Raw genomic sequence first — 5,768 nt, 5'->3', positions numbered from 1 at the left:
GCCACTGTCTCTGTGTTTTAATTAAGTTATATTATTACGTCCTCACGAAGATCTGGAGCCCAAAACACATCCCAATCAACACCAGAATATGCAACTTTATCTCCAACGTGAAGCAGGTGATGCTCTATGAATCAGAGAAATGGGTAAACAACAAAACGCACAACAAACCGGCTGCAAACATGAACACCTGTCTCCGGAGAATACTAAACATCTGGTGGAGAGACAAAGTAAGCAATGTGGACCTGTGGTAGAGAACAAGCCAGTATCCCGTTGACTAACAAATTTGAAGGAGAAAGTGAAGTTGGATTGGACACACCCTCAGAAAACCTGCAAACAAACATCACCTGACAAGCCCTGGAATGGAAACCACCGAGGAACAAGGAAAAGAGGTCGCTCCGGTAACAGCTGGAGAAGAAGTGTTCAGGCAGAAATGTCTGAGTAGGATGTGGGGAGTGAGTGGTGAAGCAAGAGAGAGAGCGGCAGCGATGGGAGCGAGTAACGTTGTCAACTCCGGCCCAAGCAGGAAAAGTTAAGTGTTTGGTTTATCCCTTCTGGGCTACTGTTGAAACATGGTGGACTACGAGGAGAGGGGACCTGCTACCTATGTAGATGTAAACGGCTAACTCCAATATAACGAAAACACAACTCTTATCAGGTGATTATACACTAAAGAAAACATACCTATGAATATATTATTCCATTTCTGCCAATAAATCCTCCTAAATGTTACACACTGGTCCTTTAAAGGTGCTAAATTCAATATCCAGAGCATTAATATAGCAGCAAACAACTATTGTCTATGTAAATATGTGTAGAGGAGAAATGTCTACCTGAGCAGAGAATGAAGTTGCGCCCCCTCTCTGTGTGTTGTAATCCAAGCTTCTTTGTGTTTGTTGACATGGAAATGTCATGCTTTTAGTGCATGTGAGCGTGCCCCGCTGGCTAGTTCACGGCCGTTGCTCTGCACTGCTCTCATACGGCGGATACAACTGATAACGCTGTCCCGACTGACGGCATCGTTGCAGAAGCGTAGTGCCCACCCTAAAACGGAGCTAAAAGAAGAGTGAATTTTGGACTCACATTCATCAGGGGACCAGAAACACAACTCTAAATGAATGCTTGTTGGTTCATACTTCAGAGATTCAGTATGCACAATACACACACATATTGACTAGCAAAAATCCACAAATTTAGCATCTTTTTTCTGTGAATTCAAAGCTACGACGAGTGCAGATACTTATGTGTGTATTTATCATACACATCACAGGATATTTTATCATAGGTAGGGCTGGGCGATATGACGATATATATCGTCAAAACAATAAAAATGTCAATTTTATGTATTTTTCAATATTGTTTCTATCACAATTAGGGATGTCCATAATTAACCGTTAACCGACATTAAGCATTTTAGCCGATTAATGCTATCGGTTAAAACGGCTAAAAGGAATGTTAATAATTAACTCAAAAGCTGAGCAGCTCAGAGTAGCGGCTCGTCTCTTTAAGGAAAAAAGCTGGTCCACCTTAACAGCCCACCTTAAGAGGCAGAGCCGGAGTTGCAGGATACATGAAGTCGGTTCCGGTCTGTGGCTCGCTTGAGCGGAGCGGAGGAGTTGTAGTTTCGTAGCATTTATTCACCGACAAATAAACTGTACACACACTGCTACACCTACGTTCACAACTAGAACGCCACCAACAACCTCACACTCGCCACCAACACACACACGGTCTGTTGGAAAGTTACGCAGACTACGTGTGGTGGCGAGCACGAAGCCTGCGGCAATGCTAGAGCTGCTAACGTAGCACAAATACACACACTGTTTGACACTCGCTAAAGTTACCCAGGGCAGACACACAGCTGACAACCTGCTAAACTAAACTAAAAGTGTATATATAAATCTCTCTCTCTCTCTATATACATATATATATATATATATAAATCAATCAATGAAAAAGGTGTAGGGTGTAGCCAGGGTCGGCGCCAGAGTGTTAGGGGCGGAAGGGCAATCGGCTTTGAAAGGGGGGGCTTTTTTTTCACCTCATATAGCCTTTATTAAGTGTATCTTTAACATTATCATGTTTCATGAAAGAAATAAACTGACAGAGAGGTGTATACATACTGCCACTTATGCGCACAGGCGCGCATGCACGCATACACATGCTGTTATTTCCACAAAAACAGGTTATAAACTAACACCGCGTCCTAACTGGATGCGAGCGTCCGACTATCGCGGTGCATCGCGCAGCATCTGACGTTCTCTGTCCACTGAATACGTTAAATCTGCACTTCTGTTACATCATGTAAACAAACCAGGAACATATCAGCTGTGAGCTCCAGATCAGACTGGAGCTGGAGACTAACCACTTAAAAGATGGGTTAGTAGTACTTGTTATCTTCCTACGTTTGTACCTTTTTTTTTTTTTTATCAGAAAACATACGTTTTATTTGTGATATTTAATGGAAATAACATACGATAAAGCCAAAAGCAAGTAGGTTGTTATCTAGTTATCTTCTCCAGCCAGCTGCCACCTTATTATGGTTTCTGTAGTGAAATGAGGAGGTACTGGAGGCTACAGATAACTCCTCAGGCACGCCCTGCGTCTTGCTAGTGCCAGGGTCAAAATATGCACACACGGGTGCCGAGATACAGTCAACAGGGAGTTAAACAAAACATTAATCTAACAGTCTGACTGATTTCTTCATTACTATAATTTAAGTTAATAAAGACTAAATGTGGATGTTTCACTCATCAGTTGTTGTCCCTGCTCAGCCTGCTGTAGTGTAACATTAGTCCATTGTTTTATTCCACAATACTGAACAGAATAATCCAAACAGGTAAAAGAAGTAAGATGTGAGAGGAGCACAGGATGCTTTTTACTCTCTTGGTCCTAATTGTGCTTTAATGCACCAGGTTTGTAGGTCTACTTTCTCTCATTTTTTTCTATTGAGCTAGATTAAAAAAAAAAACAAAAAAAAAAAAACACGCAAACGGAGTGCATCAAAACGAGGCTTCTTACTGAAATATTGTAGCGATGGCTCATATTTCCCAGAGTTTCCATAGTTGTCTCTTTGTGCTGTGTGTTCGTGTTTTATTTGAACCATTAGTTGGCTGTTATATTTTTTGGCAGGTAGCTCGTAATAAAGTTTCACTAATGAACTTTATTACATATAACTGCGAGCGTCAATGCCTGTGCTGAAAGTGTCAGTAATCAAGTAAATATTTTCATTTACATCCAGGACAACTGACCCGGTTTTCTCGGCTCATTTTATCTAAACTAATCAGCCCTTCCTCTCAATATGAGTGACAGGAAAAAATAGGAACCGTGTATCCGATAGAAGTTCAGACAAAACGTCACGCCGAGCTGTGCAGCACCGTGTTGCTGTGCAGCACCGTGTTGCTCGCGGCCAGTTAGGACACTCCAATAGAAAACAATGTAATCAAGCCCAAGTACATGTCCTAGTTGTTTCCTAGATGCAAAACTATCACTGTTTTGTGCTTTATTTTGCATTGCAGTGTTAAGTCCTTCCATTACCAAACTGAATGACTTAATTTTACTTATAGCCTAGCTGTTATTTCAGTTTAGTTTTTTGTCAGGAGAGAATTCAGCTGAGGGGGCACAGCGACCTTTTCTGACGGGCCTGGACCCCCATTGCCCGCTTCTAACGCTGACGCTGGGTGTAGCAGCATGCGTTGTTCTCATTTTTTGCCAGTGCCACTGGGGCCAAAGTCAGAAATTTTCAAATTAGAGCCGCAATTAAATTATTGACTCATTTACATATAATTTTCTCAGTAATTGATTTTGTTACTAAAATGTGAAAAAATACCTGTTATACTATCTGACCGCCCACGCTGACGTATTCAAACTGCTTATTTAATTCAAACGACCCAGATATTTAATTCACTATCATACATCACAAAGAAAAGCATACAATTCTCACATTTGAGAAGCTGGAACCAGCAAATGTTCTGCAGTTTTGCTTTAAAAAAAATCCTAAAATGATTGATCATTTATCAAAATAGTTGCAGATTCATTTTTCGTTTATCTACTAATCAACAAAATTGCAGCTCTGGTGAAATATTAAACACACTCTTCATGAGTGTGTCCTGAAGTTTCGTCTGGCCAATCTCCAGCTTGAGGTCCACCTCATGTCGGGCCTTGCGTTCTTCTTGGGCCAACATATCCCGCATCTGCTGAAACACAGCTGCCAATGCTGTCTTCCTTTTGGTTGCTGCGTCCTAGGCAAGGACCACAAGAGGAGCCATAAATAAATACAGGAACGAGTAAAAATAGACAAACTGACATGATGTAAATGCCATCACATTTTCCTTTGTACATGAATCACTTATTAATTTGTTTCCTATTCTTGTGAAAAACGAGAAATGTATCAGATAAAGATTACCTTCAGTTTGCTCTGCGTCACTGCGTGTCATTCATTTGAAACATTACAGTCTCAGTCTTCTCAATCTTCCCGTCCAGCAAAGCCAACTTCTCTCTGAGGTCAAACTACAAAGACAGATGTGGAACACACATTCAGTACACCGAGAACAGAGTGCTACAGGAAGGAGTCCGAAAACCTGAAAATTAGTTAACATCTTAGCACTTCCGGTTCCCTCTTCTGGAAGTCAGTGGGTTTTTTGAATGGATTTTTAGTTAGATGCCTGAATTAAGGTCTGTGGTTAAGCTGGAGAGATTTTAACGTTTTGTTCTACAACATAAAATACATCAATAAATACCCCACCTGTGAATTTTGAAGCCTTTATGTGTCTTGTAAAAAGTAAGATTTTCATGTTTTTTATATTATAAAGCAGGTTTAAGTGCTTTATAAATACTGTGAAAGTATTGAATCGCTCAATATACAGAGAAATACACACAGATATTGTGCGGTTGAAACAAGCCGTTAGGATTTCTGTCCATTTGTGATGTCACAAATATACAATATTTAGACCATTACACGATTTTAAACATAAACATTCTAAATGTGTCCCAGTTTATTTCCTGTTGCAGTGTATGTAAATAACATCAGCTGACAGGAAGTAAACATGGACCCAAACTGTTGCCGGGCAACGCAATTCTGTTGTAATTCCGTTGCAATTCCATTGAAATGCACTAAAACGGAGCGTTTCAGACAGAGGGTGAATACAGGTATATTCAGGCCAACAGTATGAGGAAAATAAAGGGTTTTTGAACGTTACAGCATGTAAACATGTTCTAGTAGAAACCCCAAATACAAGTATGAAACCTGAAAATGAGCATAATAATCCGTAAATCATTTGTAGTTCAAAAACGAATTTTTTTTTTTTCGTTTCACGAAATATGGATTAATCCACCATTGAAAATAGTCCCCAACAAGTTTCCTCTGGTTTGAGTAATGTTTGATGAAAACTACTGTGACCAGCTATTTTAGGAAATGACTGAGCCTTTTTAAAAATGACACTATAAAATTGTGCACCACTTTTCAAGGTTTCTTCAGTTGGAACCATTATATGGAGGCCAAAATTGAGAATAAATTAATAAATAAATGACTCGATAAATAAGTAAATATGCCATTAAAAGTAGCACAAATAATATTAAAAATAAATGTAGTCATTAATGAATTGATAAAATGTGACATGAATTGATATTTCTCTTTTAATTAGATTTTTTTAAAATGTATTTACCTTTGTATTAATTCCCTTATTTATTTACTCTTCTGTTTAATTTTTTTTTTTTTACATTTTTTTTTTTAATATTTTTTTTTTATAATTTATTTTTAAATGTATGTATTT

The sequence above is a fragment of the Sebastes fasciatus genome, chromosome 3 (genome assembly GCF_043250625.1).
Source record: "Sebastes fasciatus isolate fSebFas1 chromosome 3, fSebFas1.pri, whole genome shotgun sequence".
Lineage (NCBI taxonomy): Eukaryota > Metazoa > Chordata > Actinopteri > Perciformes > Sebastidae > Sebastes > Sebastes fasciatus.
This window is presented reverse-complemented; position numbering follows the sequence as displayed.